Source organism: Triticum urartu, chromosome 6, assembly GCF_003073215.2.
Source record: "Triticum urartu cultivar G1812 chromosome 6, Tu2.1, whole genome shotgun sequence".
In the NCBI taxonomy this organism is placed as follows: domain Eukaryota; kingdom Viridiplantae; phylum Streptophyta; class Magnoliopsida; order Poales; family Poaceae; genus Triticum; species Triticum urartu.
In genome coordinates this window covers 126986158-127000721 of record NC_053027.1, presented here as the reverse complement: position 1 = coordinate 127000721, position 14564 = coordinate 126986158, and the positions used below count along the sequence as shown (strand labels likewise).

The following is a 14564-nucleotide window of genomic DNA, read 5'->3' as shown; positions in this document are numbered from 1 at the left end:
ACTCAGAAATAAATAGAAGAAAATAAATTTGGGGCGCTGCCCTGTGGGCCTGCTAGACCACGGGCGTGCAATTTCAGGCCCACAAGGCCCAACAGACTCACAGGGCAGCGCGCCGTAGTTAGGCCCAGAAGCCTGCATATAGAGGAGTTCGAAAGGGCAGTCGCAGCTGGGTTTATAAACCAGTGCGGCTGCCCTTCGCCCGGCGAGGTGGGACTAAACTTTGTGCAGGCAGCGCACCAACTTTAGTACCGGTTGGTGGCTCCAACCGGTACTAAAGGGTGACCTTTAGTACCGGTTGGAGCCACCAACCGGTACTAAAGGCCTGCTCTTCCCGCCTCTTGGCCTGGAGAAAATAGGCCTTTAGTACCGGTTGGAGCCACCAACCGGTACTAAAGACCCATCCTATATATATAGCACTTACGAAAATTTCAGTTTCATCCCCCACTTCGTCTCCAACCGCGCCGCTCGATCCCGTCGTGTCGCCGCCCGCCGCCCGTCGCCCGTCGTCCGTCGTCGTCGTCGCTATCCCCCGCCCCCGCCCGTCGTCGTCGTCTCGCGCCGCTGCCCCAAACAGCGCCGCCGCCTGTCGTCGTCGCCGCGGCGCCGCCCGTACGTCTCTCTCCTCGCACCCACGCGCCCCGGCCGGCCCGTACGTACGCCGCTACCCCCGCCCCGTACGCCGGCGCCCCCTCTCGTACGTACAGGGCGGCGGCGTACGGGGCGCGGCGTACTGCACATACACACACATACGTATACACGCAGTACACACACATACACATTTTTTACTTATATTTTCTGTTATCTGTTTTTTAGAAAAGTTAATTAGACGATCGAATGTTAGATTAATGTCAATTGTTAGAGATGAATATACCTAGATATTAATTAGGTATATAAGATTTGAACTAGTTGAATAATTAATAAAACTTGTTGAATTAATTAGTTGAATTAATTAATAGAACTTGTTGAATTAATAGAACTAGTTGAATTAGTTGAAATAATAGAACTAGTAATGTTTCACCTATATATAGAACTTAACTAGTTTATTTTTCTTTTTTTTAATTTTTTATATATATTTTTAGTTTATATAAATGTTAGATTAATGTCAAATGTTAGATGAATTAGATAGAAATATATGTTAGATATTAATGTCAAATGTTAGATGAATATTAGAATTAGTTAGATATTAATTAATGTTAGATAGTAAGTGTTTAATGTTTCACCTATATGAACATAGGAAATGTCGTCTGACGATGAAAAAGATTTCATTATGTGCGAACACTGTGAAGACCAACGTGGCCTGTGCGACAGAAATTTCCTTGTTGATAATAGGCGCTTCAGCATCAAGCTGGATGAGACATTCGAAGTGGATACAGTAAGTCACAGCGGCACGTATTTTTCGTAATAAAGCATGACTTATGCTTCATTTGCTTGAACTTATAATTTTAAATTTTCACTATTCTACTAGCGCATCCCCTGCCATGCTCGAATTTTTGTCTTAGATAAGATAGGTTTCAGTGCGATGAATGATATGGAGGTAAAGAGAGTTTACTTGAAGACCGAGCATGGGTATACTTTCAATGTCAAATTATACAATGCAGACACATACACCCATTTTGAATGCAAAACTTGGCAAGCACTATGCAAGGCTTATGCATTTGAGCCTGATATGGTTATCACCTTTGATATTCGTCCGGAAGATGATATTGAAGGTAATAGAGACATCTGGGTCGATGTGCAGATGCCTCTAGTTCTACCATTATATGAGTTTTTCTCAACCATGTTTATGTCTTTGATATTGTTTATTCAAAAATAGTTGACAACTAATTTCTATTGTCAGCTTATTTCGGTTCAAGCAAACATGTCCGGCGCTCGGTAGACAGGACCTACTACTATCCCGGGGCTGAACTAAACTGCGAGGAGATAAGTCATTATGTTTCATGGCTTGAGGATCTTCATACTGTCAAGACAAATTTTCTTCCTGCACTTAGAAATGTTAGTACTCAAAACGTGCGACCAATAGTGATCATATTGAACTACGGTCACATCTATAATGGAAAGATGGTAAGATTTTTACTATTTGTCCTTAGTGCATCTTTTGCATACATTATTTTTGAATCTAAACTTCCATTGCTAAGTATATTAATTATTATACGATGTTCTTCTACAAGAACTCCCGATGACAGTTGTGCCTTAGTGGATCAAGACAAAAGGTCGTATGTCAATGGTTAGCTTACGACCAAGATATCCTACATTGCACATGAGTGCATTCAGGATTTCTAAAAGCGGTGAATGCTTAATAGTGAAAGATTGGAGCAAAACTGTTAACGATCGCAGAGAAGTACTAGGGGGCAGCAAGGACAAGTGCAACCCATGATTAGGAGACAGATTCATCTGCATGCTCCAATATGATGAATCAGGAGAGCTATACATATTCTATGCTATTTTACCTGAGAGGGAGCAGCAGGAGTGATTTAGCTAGTTCGTGCTCTTAGTACTTGTCCTCTCATGTTCGTATTCTCGTCCTGAACTCAATTAATCTCAAATAGTGATTTGCTTGTGAACGCTTATAATATCATGACCATGTTGAACTCGATGATATCTTTGCTTCTGTTACAAGTGAATGTTTCTTCTTTAAGCTAGTGTTGGTGGTGATTAGATAGCGGTAATGACTATGATGTGATAAATAGTGGTAATGACGACTACGATGATTTTTAGCTAGCTAGTATATATATATATATATATATATATATATATACTGTTGTTGGTGATGATATGATGCAAGAGTTTATTTCTATATTAATATGTGATGATGATGAGTTATTATATATATCATTTATGAAAGAAACCGCAAATTAGTTTGAACTAGATGGATCCTAGCTAAGTGATCAAGTATATATATGCCATATCCATATCCATATCAAGTATAACAACTCATTATAACGTAAAACAATCCTAAATTAAATTGATAACACAAATTTAAAGGAAAAATAAAAAATAAAACCAAAACCCACAAACATTTAGTACCGGTTGGTGTTACCAACCGGTACTAATGATCTACCGCACCCGTGGCCTGGCTCGTGCCACGTGATTGCCCTTTAGCACCCGTTCGTGCTGAACCGGTACTAAAGGGGGGGGGGGGCTTTAGTGCCCAAACTTTAGTGTCGGTTACCGAACCGGCACTAAAGGGCCTTACGAACCGGTGCTATTGCCCGGTTCTGCACTAGTGATAGTAGATCATGCAGAATCATTTCGGTCTACTTACACAGACGTGATGCCTATATTTCATAATCATTGCCTTAGATATCGTCATAACTTTGCGCTTTCCTATCAATTGCTCGACAGTATTTGTTCACCTACCGTGTTATTTGCTATTTTGAGAGAACCCTCTAGTGAAACCTATGGCCCCGGGGTCTATTTTCTGTCATATAAGTTTCCGATCTACTATTTTGCAATCTTTTACTTTCCGATCTATAAACCAAAAACCCAAAAATATTACTTTATCGTTTGTTTAGTTTCATCTTTCTCTATTAGATCTCACTTTTGCAAGTAACCGTGAAGGGATTGATAACCCCTTTATCGCGTTGGGTGCAAGTTGTTTGATTGTTTGTGCAGGTATTGATGATTTGTGCATTGTATCCTACTGAATTGATGCCTTGATTCTCTAACGGAGGGAAATACTTATCTCTACTTTGCTGCATCACCCTTTTCTCTTCAAGTGAAAAAACAACGCAAGCTCAAGAAGTAGCACGAACTCCAGCAGGAACACTAGATCTCCTATCAAGATATGCCAAGACGTGCATGAGTCGTGCCCTTGCTGAAGGTGGTGGCTTGAAGCTTGGCCTTGGGATGAAAATCCCAAGACTGACCTTGGGTTGGACTCGTCATCATTGGTTCACGTGCGGTGATTCCTTCTTGAAGGTTGTGTATTTTTCATTTTATTTCAGTCTTTTGCCATAGGGTTGGTGGATGTTGGGTGGAGTTACTGTCCCGAGGCATGTGGCCTTGGGTATTCTTTTCTGGGTCGAATTTGTTCGGCTGCTGGATTTATACGAATAATAGTAGGACTATGCAGATGGATGGACAGACTGGCAAGGATTATGTAGATCTCTCTCCTGAAGATGGGTCAGCGGTTCGATGATGGTGGTGGCGTCTAAAACGTGTGCATGTGGTTTACACTTTAGGCCTGCTGCACCGGCTGTGGGTTCCAATACATTATGTGGATAGATCGGCGATGGCACCGGTTTTAGATATGAAAAGTGAGAGCACTCCACATTATCAAGTTTTGTAGGTATGAGTGATGGCTTCGGATGGCTTGATGTATGTTCTTGTTAGACCCATGTTGAATAATAAATAAAGATGGTTGTATGCATCGATTGATGCAGAGGCCGGGGGCCTTAACCTCCTTTTCCAAAAAAAACCGCTATATATGCCCGCGCTTGGGCGATTTAGGGCATCCGCTCTCCACCGCGTTTCATCTACTCCGACGAGAAATCGAGTGAGCTCCGACAGCGTTTTGCGGCAAGGTTTTCCACCTGATCTTGGCGGCGATGGCGTCCGCGGGTGCGAAGGTGCGGCGGCGACAGGGGGTTTGGCGACCACGGTGGGTTCGGGTGCTGCGGACGGTTCGGCAGCCGCGGCGGGATCGCCGGCCGCAAGCGTCGCAACGACGAGAAGGCCGGCGGCTCCAGCCTCCGCCCTCCCATGCCCGACTGACAAAGTGAGGCGGCATGCCCAGTGCCGGATCACGGGCTTGGCGAATTTCCGTCGCCTCGACAACCTCTTCGATCCGGCCCTCCAGCGCCACAGGGTGGCCGAGCACGCGTGGTTTGAGGCGAAGCAAGCCGCCGCAGTCGGAGATGCAGCTGCGGCCGTGCATGTCGGCACTCCAGGAGGAGTACCAGCTCGCGGCGACCCTCTCCGGCACACTCATCTACCACACCCTCCACGTCAATGAGCCTCTGCCCCGCGACGGCAGCGAAGCGACTCTGGTGACGAGTAGATCTATGATATGCATGTTTAATTTCTGTAGTGTTTAATTTCGGTTTGTATTAAAAACTCTCCTATGCTATGCTTGTGATGAACTCCGGCGAGATGTTTTTAGCGGGAACTAGTATGTTCAGATTTGCAGGATTGATATGCAAGTTCTGTTCTGGTTGTGCGCCCGGCGTCCTGCAAAAAAACGTTTACGGGATACTGTACATGAAGACGGCAGGTCGCGGAATCTGCTAAAGATGCTAAAGATCAAAGACCCACAGGGCAACCCGACTTACGCGCTTTTGCAATCATTCTAAGCCCTACGCGCGAGCAATGAGATCGAACACCCCGACTCGCGCACGAAATAAGCCAAGGACTCTGCAAAAGATGCTGCTCCCGCCCATCAGCACGCCAGCTAGCCCCAGCGCGACCAACGGTAATACTAACTGATAGTAAACCACACATCAGGAGCACGTCGTGTTGCAGATGAGCAGATCACGGTTAAAACAACAAACGGTAATAACTGAAAACTGAAACTAAACGTCACATCATCATAGGGTCACAAAAAACCAAAAGACGATCCAGACATTTCATTCTTCCATCCCAGCTTTGTATGTGATTCACAAAACCGATAGTGAAAAGAACCAATAATAGCATTCGACAAGAAACTTAAAACTGAGAAAGCATGATAACAGTCTCAAGATGATAGAAGTCTTGCCAAAACTGGTATGAGATTTAGAGGCTTCGTTTTCACTTCTTCTGGTTTTGCTTGTCTTCAGAGAGCTCTTAGGCGTATGAGATTTAGAGTGGCTTCATTTTCACTTCTTCTTAGCTTTTTGCTTGGACTTGCAAGAGCTCTTAGGCGCGGGCTCTGGGGCAAGAATAACCACTTCTTCGAGAAGGTATGGGGCAAGAATAACCACTTCTTCGAGAAGGTATGGGTGGCCCTTAAAACCATGTATCTCTGAAGCAACCTTGTCAAACAAATCACGGATGGCATTCTGAACCTTCTTCAGTTGCGGGTAGTCCAGTGGGGATTTGCCATGATGACCGGCAAGGGAGTTGCAAGCAATCCTGATCAAGATAAAATGTTAGAACAGCATTGGCTCGCTCGCGCCAGCCAGGTACTTGCAAATGAACTAACAACATTACTAATCTATGCTGGATCACTGGATCAAACATAAAAATGCCAATTAGACGATTATTAATCTATGCTGCCATTTTTTTGAAGCCAATCTAACATGATATGCAGTAACTAAAAGTATAGTTAAGCAGTTCTGTTATGAAACTTGGCTAGTAACTACAAGTATAGTTAAGCATTTCTCTTATGAAACTTGGCTAGTAACTACAAGTATCTTATCTCTTCTCATAGTGGCAGGAGAAATTAGAGTGGCAGGCAACTTAAATTACAGAGGCATGTGAACAGTAAGTACAACAGATAGGAAACTGAAATTCCATCAAAAAAGCTTTGAATGCATATCATTTTTGGTTTATTTGTCTTCGATTACAAAGTAAAGTGAACCAAAAATAGCTATCCAACAACTAGAAAGGAAGCAGCACTACCCATCAAAACATAAACCAAAAAGGAAATAGTTCAAAAATGGATGCAGTATTTTCCAACAATGACAAAAACCAATAAAATGGAGCTAAAAATGGATGCAGTATTCCTGAACGAAAAATAAAAACCAAAATGAAAAGGTTCTAAAAGGATGCAATATTAACCAACAAAGACAAACCAAATGAAAAGGTTGTAAAGGATGCAGTATTAAACCAGGAGAATCGTGGGGTTTTCAACTTTGAGACAACTGTTGTTAAGATTACATGGGGAAATTGGAAACTGGATCATACAAAACAGCCTATCTAACAGGGATCATTAATTATAGTGCTAAGATTACTAGGACTTGTAGAAATTGAAGTGGATAATACAAAACATATCAATCTGACTCAATCCCACCCAAAGTTACACTGCAGCAACATTGCAAACATATACATGAAGTCACACTACAAACAAAACACTAATTAGTGATCACTAACACAGAACTACCCCCTCAACACACACACACACACACACACGCACATGTATATCATACAGTTACTCCATGGAATAACACTAGTTACAAAGAACAATCATCAACAATTACCCTGCTAGAGAGAATGCCAACAATTACACTAAGAAAGCTTCAAGAAAGCAACAACCGCACACACAAGGTCACTCTCCGCCGCCGGCACCTACAGCTCCGGCTCTACGCCGCTCAAACAAAAATCAACTGGGGAGAAACATTTAGAGAAGGGGAACCAGCAGAAAAAAATATAGCCGAGAACAACACTAAGAGGACAAAGCTGCTGTCTAATCCTCCACTCATCGCTCTCCGCCGCCGGCGACTACAGCTCCAGCTCTACACCGCTCAAACCAGAGCTTCCTCGCTCTCGCTTCCCTCGTTTCAGGATAATGCAGCGAGGACAAATTGAAATGAAATGAAATGGAACATCTAATTTCAGTGGACTAGTCATTAACGGGTGGCTCCACAAAACAACACACCTGCTCAGAGAGTTAAGGATTGGCCCAATGCAAAACAACTGCCTGGTAAGATAAATACAGCGCCAAAGATAAATACAGTAGGCGAAAACTTGAATGAAGACCCCATAATATTACATTTGACTGTAAAATAGCAAGAAAAACCGTAGAAATAACCTCTATCCAGTGTATCTCAATCTAGTCACAAAAAGCCATGACATTCAAAGCAATATTAAATGCCAGTCACAGGTTGTATCTAATTCGTGCTGGTATATGTACAGTCTAAACAACAAACAAACTAGAGAATGGAATGTAAATCAAAATGGCCCGCCATAAGCTCCAATAGACAATCTTTGTTTTAATTACGCCCAAAATTTTACCTTCTTCTCAGTATGGACCCCTCCCTGCACTTGCCCCGGTAAGTACCAACATCTCTCACGGTAACCTCATCCCTGCCAACAGTCAACTCCTCCGGAGGAGGGGGGAGGAACTCCTCCAGTTCCTGCAAACACAAACACAAATAACCATTACGAAATGAAAATAATCAAATTGCTATGGATAGCAGTAACAAAAATGCATAGGCATCTAGATTTGACCTGAACATTGACTCAACCTCTCCAGACGGTGGACAGCTTCCCCACATTCTCCACATCCAGTTCGTCCAGAGTAGGCTCTTTATCCAGATTCAGATTCCCAGCTCCAAGCCAGTAGAAAGGCTGCACAAATTCATATCAGAAGACAGGTGTAGGGAGAGAACAACAATCTAAAGATAAAAATCCTAAATCGACCAAGGAACTGAACTCTGCAGCCAAAATCACCTTGTGGCCAGACCCCCCCTCCCTTGTTCCAATCGCCCCAGAACGACATCTGAGAAGATGCAGGTATTAGATCCATCGACACGATGAGGGAGCAAACCAGTCCGCGGACACGGATACAGAAGATGGCCATCCAACGTTACATTTCAACTACTATCCGTACAACCAGATAAAATTCATGTAAACATGACCGGATTTTCAAAAAAACGATAAGAGATTCATGCAAACACGGCGGATTTCAAATAAACATGACGGAATTCATTACAGTTTGGACATACTTTTAACTAAAAGCGTTGCTCGTCCGGCTCTGCACGCACCGTTAATCTATACCTAATACCTAATAATAATAAAGCATGGTGTGTTTCGTTAATTTTTTTATCCTTCACCATCCATCCAAAAGATTTTTTATCCGAGGTGGTATTAAATTTTTATGCATTTATCTGCTAAAAAAAGCTTTTCCAGAATTTCGTACATAGGCCACGCGCTGTGGCCCAGCAAAGCCAGCCCACTTATTTTTCTGCCAACACAGCTCGGAAATTTCTATTTCCCGCACAGAGCGGCAAATAATAGGACCTTCGCCCAGGACAACCAATAATGGGCTGGCCCATTTTTCTTTGTTTCTATGTTCTACTTCTATTTTTATTTCCTCCTCCTATATATTTTTTCCCTTCCATGTTAATTTTTCTTACAGAATTTATTTCATAAATTCAAAACTCTCAAAAAAGTTTAGAATTAAAAAAACAAATTTTGGAAAATGTTCAGAATTCCAATATTTTGTTGATATTTAAAAAAATATTTGGAACTTGAAAAAGGTTTCCTGTTCTATTTTTTTATTGTTTTTAAAAATAGTTCAATATTTTGAAAAAGAAAATGGCATTTAAGAAATGCTCCAAATTCAAAATATATTCTTGGTTTAGTGAAATTTTCACAATTCAAAATAATGTTCGCCTATAAAAGATAAATATTTTCAAAAAATGTTATGAATTTTCAACACATGTTCCCATTATAAATAAAATGTTCACAAATTCAAATAATGTCCATGTTTTTTTTTAAATTGGTTTTTCAAAAATGTTCATGAATTTGAAAAGATGTTCATGTTTCAAATTTTGCTCCTATTTTTCTGAAAATGTACATAATTTTCGAAATCAAATTCAAGATTTAAAAAATGGTTCATGTTCCTACAATATCAGAAACTTCATACCTTCAAATCTCCTGGGTTGAAAGGGAAATTAGATTGAATAATTCATGGGCCTTCTCTGGCGTACGATGACATAACAAAACTCTTAAATGTCCTCAATCAATGATTGAAAAGATAGCGGATTGATTACTTCACACCCGGCGAAACCGAGAAGCTAAATGTTCATTTTTCACGTGCACACAGGGTTTTGCTTGCACATATAATTCTCACTAACTTTAAATGCATATTATTTTTTCTTCCGTTGCAACAATCGGGCATATGTGCTAGTTTACCTAATCTAAATGATCGCCGACGCCCATTCCCGTGTCCAGGCATGAGCCCCGAGAGCTGAAGCTTCGCCTTCTCCAGTTCCGCCTCCATAACCTCTGCCTTCGGAGCGTCGAGAAGTGAAGTCGTCCTCCTCCATGTCGTCGCCAAGCGGCTAATCGACCGACGATCTTTAGCTCACCAAGCTTGGCTTCAACGGGAGGGAAGGAGTGGTCGCCTTCTTCGGACCCGAGCAACGGGGACCTACCATGCACTACTCTTCCTCACTATTGGCGGTGCCCGTTGACGTATCGGCTTCGTGGTCGTGGTGGAGGGGCGCAGCCGAGGCGCAGCCGGGGCGGAGCCGGCGATGTCCTCCTCCTCGCTTGTCTTGCCCCACACCTCGTTTGCTGCCTCGTCAAACTCTTGGTAGGCGGCCTCCAGTTCCGCTTAACGTTGGCGCTACCGCCAGCGGGCGAGGGGGATCTCGCGGGCGGAGCGATAGGACTCATGCAGCGCCGCCTGCTCCGCCACATCCGCGTCCGACGCGATCTCCCTACGGGCGTTGAGCTGCTCCTCCGCCTGCTGGTGCTCCTGGAGGAGATGAAGGTTGTGGGCGGTGTCATTAATGTGGGCGACAAATGGACAGACGGGCGGCCGTGGTGTCATTTGAACGTGGAGACATCGCGCACACCGAGAAGCGGCGCAGGCGCTCCTCTCTCGGTCGGGGCCACTTCAATGCCGGCACCAGTGAGAGATCATGTCCACTCTAGCTGGGCATGAATGTGGCACTGACACTCTGGAGCAGCGCAGACTGTTTCGGGCGAGAAGCGCGCGTGGGCGAGGAAGGTGGTTCGGGTGGGCCAGGGCGGTCACACGCAGGCGTGGCAGCGGTCCGGACGCCTCGCAAAGCACTACTACTCCCCCCACGTTTGACTCTGGTTCGCGGGAGAAAGTGCATTTGGATGGCACAACACGTCCGGCTAGCGCGGTCCGAACGTATGCGAACAGTTTGAGGGTCGACGTTGGAGATGCCCTTGATGTGGGATGTCCGTCCTCTATCTCCCAAAATGAATAAAAAGGGCAGCCCGGTGCATGTAGCACCCGCTTGCGCAGGGTCCGGGGAAGGGTCCGACCACTTCGGGTCTATAGTAAGAAGCTGTTTCCAGAACTTGAACCAGTGACCTCATGGTCACAAGGCAGCAGCTTTACCACTGCGTCTTCATCTCCCAAAACGAGTGCCGAACCAAAATTGCAGAAATACAAGTAGTCCCGATTGTTTTGATTTTTGAAATGGCCTCGATTTGGTACCGCTTGCGCAGCCCACACCGAAATAGTGCTTTACCCCTAGATGTCCAATCAACTGTTGCGCCTCAACGCATTTCGGGGAGAACCAGCAGAGAGGTTAATCATGAATCCATTGATTCTTCTCATTAATTAAAATTTGTTTCTTACCACTTTGTATTTGGATATTCAGGTGAGAAGAGGTTATCTAGTCTTTATTTCAAAAGCGGGTATAGTGAATCATGTATTTGTGTATACAGTATATGAAAACTCGCTCAGATTAGCAGGGGGGTCTACTAAAGAAACATTATAGAATAGTACCCTTCAATCAGAGATGTGCGCAAGAGGCTTGGAGAAAACTTGTGTTTTCAGGATTATGTGAAGCTAGTGAAGAAACAAAAAATCAATAGGTACTTGAACCCGAGTACCCAAGAAAAAGCAGAATATTTGATGGAAGAATAGGTGCCTCCTCTAATAGGGATGTCATATATCTTAAAATTAATCCATCAAGTTGATGAGCAAATTCACATGCGTTCTACTGGGCCCTACTCACCTGTTACACAACAACCCGTTCGAGGAAGAGCCCAGCAAGGGTTGATATCGCATCGAAATGAGGAGGCAGAAAGAGAGGAGGCGACGCAACGCAACGCTTGCCGGCCCACACAGTCACACTTGCCAGCTCTTGTAAAACAGAACAAAGGGAACGCCCTGTACTCCTCCATTTGGTCCTTGGATCTTTCCCTTTGCAAAAGTTTTGAAAACAAACCAACAGGACCCTCTCTGGCCCCGAGATTGTCTTCATGGCTCCTATGCAAGTACTACCAACTACCGTGCATAATTTAAACGGGCATTTGGGCTGTGGGCCCCTTCGTCACTTCAATTAATCGTCTCCGTGCATCGACCGTATCATCGCCATGCTTCCGCAAGAACCAGTCAGCATACCGAGCAAGCCAGTAGATTGACATGTCACTTAGAGAGTAAAGACGGCAACAGTGAGATGGCAGGGATAAAGATTGCGAGGGTCCGTGGGGTATTTTCCAAAAATCTCACTAGTACCCACGTACGAGCAGTAACGGTGATCAACATTCATACGGCGTGGCTGTGGTTGTGGCTGCTAGATCTTGAAGCACATAATAAGATTCCGTTTCCTAGGAGTGGAATGCTATGCTATCATCTCTCTCACCCTTTGGATCCCCTTGACCACTACTTAATGTCTTGCGGAATTAGATCGCAAATTTATACGACTTGCAAAAAAGGAAAGGAAAAGGTTCCAGCCATCTGGTGCAAGCATACATAAGAGCATGCCCGCGGCGTGAAGCCTAGTGATTGTTTGATACGGTTTGCATATTGATCTGATGTTGTTTTACTGCTGTTGTTTGACATACCACCACCACACTTGGGGTACTAGTAATAAGTTCGAGTTCTTAAAATATGCTCGTAAATCTAATACTGGAGCAGTTTTATATTGGTTGAAGTCTGCACGACCACGGTCATCACAATATACTGGATTTTCTTTAAGTCTACTCCAAGCTGGCGTTTGATCTAACCGCTTCTTAAATCTGTTAAGCTCGTACCCAGTTCAAAATGGACGCTCGCTAGTAAACAGTATCGCCGGAATCACTTATTTTGCCTAGTGCCAAGTAGTTTGCCAAGTGTATTTCATCGGTCACTCGGCACACACAACCTTTGTTGAGATGGTACTAAATTACTAATAGGGGAATTTGCACGGTCGTACCTATAGGACCGGGCTTTTTTGTGTGGCTGAACGCAAATTAAATCCTTCGCATGATTCACCACAAAAGCAATCAACATATTGTATATGGAATCATAAAGGGAATAGAACCATCCAATGCACGCCTTGGCAAGTAAAATGTCAAAGTACTTCAAGATAATAGAGGAAAGAGGGGGATAAATACTTCAAAGGGGACTCTAATTACCTGCAAGCAGTGAACTTATCTTCTGGAACTGTCATGAACAGAAACTTCGGTAGCAGCCCCAAAACGGCAGCAGTAGGTCAGGGTTTGTAGAGAACAGAGCCAGGGCAGGGTCAGAATAAGAGATCTCCCCGCGTAGAGCGAGGAAAACAAACCTGCAGTGGGGGGAAAGTACATATCAGAGGAATATCAGTGGAAATAAAAACTGAAATAATATAGAGAAGACGAAGGAAAACAACATGAGCGGGATAAGGTTATGACTGAAAATTGATGGTGAACACGACTATACTGACTCGTGCGGAGAGACAGTCTGGTGGTCATCGTGGCAGATTCAAAGCCAAGGAGGAAGAACGATGGGTAGAGAATGAGAAGACACAGCAGGGCTAGAGAAGTACTGTGGGTCCGAATCAGATCTGCCGGCGAAAAAAATCTAGCGTGGTTTCTATCCGCAAAATAGGAGATGAATTGGAAGAACCACTGGCTCACATCGAAAACCTAGGATGTTCATCGTGTTCAGGAGATCCTCTGTCCATGGTCCTGTGAACATGCAAGCAATACCAATCTGCACAAGAAAATAGATGTCATGAGCGAAAATTCACAAGCAACACAACAGACCACACTCCGGCTTCCTACCTCCGGCGGGGTGGATGACCGTGCATGACGGCCTGGGTTCATAGGATCCTTCGATCTTATGCCATGTGAAGATGCAAGCGCCACCAAGGGAAGATCTACACGGAGAAGAGAAATTGTGAGCGAAAAAATCACGGTTAGCTGCGACGGAAGGAGGAGCATCAATTGCGTATTAATGGCGGCCACCGGCCAACAACCAGGCCTACGACGACGACGGAAGGAGGAGCAAGGTTAGATCGATCCACAAGAGGGGACAGTGACAATACAGAGAAAAATAGAGGTGTGCCGACGACGACAGCCACATGCAGGATTCGTGTCTCCGGCGGACTAGCCATGTCCATGCACGGCAGCCACGCACGGGGATCCATCGCCGGAGGCGGAGCGAGAGCCATAGGCAGAGTAAGAGGGTTGGGGGGGTGGGGGGCGGGGGGCGGAGCCGTGTTGTGCGAGTACCGCACACGACTCGATAACCTGGGACTCGCGTTGGGCGGCTGCGTGCGTGGACCCTGGCGGTCAGTCTGTGTGGCTAAGTTGTATGCCGCGTATCCCTCAAAAAAAAAAGTTGTATGCCGCGTAATTTTTGCAAATCAGTTGAGATCGAGCCGCGTCGTTCCGACAAAGAAGGAAACAAGGCCATACTGACACACAAGGAAAAGTATTACGTGGTGGCAGGATGTCTTATCGCAACACTGTAGTATTCACCCAGCGACGTGACAAGTACGTACTGTATTTAAGCCAATCGCAGGCCTCTGTTTTGCCAGAATGCTTCTCAGAATTTATTCCGATGATCCTTGCTGTTGTACACAACTCTTTTTTTTTTTGCATGGTGCTGTTGTATAACTCGGCACGTTGCGGATGCGCAGAACAGCTAAACGTATGGTCGGGCTCGTACGCTACTGTAGAATACGATTAATCCTATACTACTAGTAATTTAGTACAGCAGAGGAGCTTTTATACGCATTCAAGAC

At 44.4% G+C, this 14564-nt stretch overlaps 1 long non-coding RNA gene across 3 annotated transcripts; it reads right to left on the bottom strand.

The window, feature by feature from the left end:
* Window positions 1-5538: 5538 nt before the first annotated feature.
* LOC125517154 lies at window positions 5539-14044 on the bottom strand. Of its 3 annotated transcripts, XR_007287433.1 has the most exons (8): window positions 13863-14042; window positions 13600-13694; window positions 13453-13528; window positions 12970-13121; window positions 8308-8356; window positions 8086-8205; window positions 7870-7991; window positions 5539-6048 (listed from the first exon to the last, which is right to left on the bottom strand). It is a non-coding gene; the product is annotated as an uncharacterized LOC125517154 (long non-coding RNA). The 3 variants fall into 3 exon arrangements; XR_007287434.1 differs by having other exon boundaries at window positions 13362-13528; window positions 13600-14044; XR_007287432.1 differs by having other exon boundaries at window positions 13600-14041.
* Window positions 14045-14564: the final 520 nt, after the last annotated feature.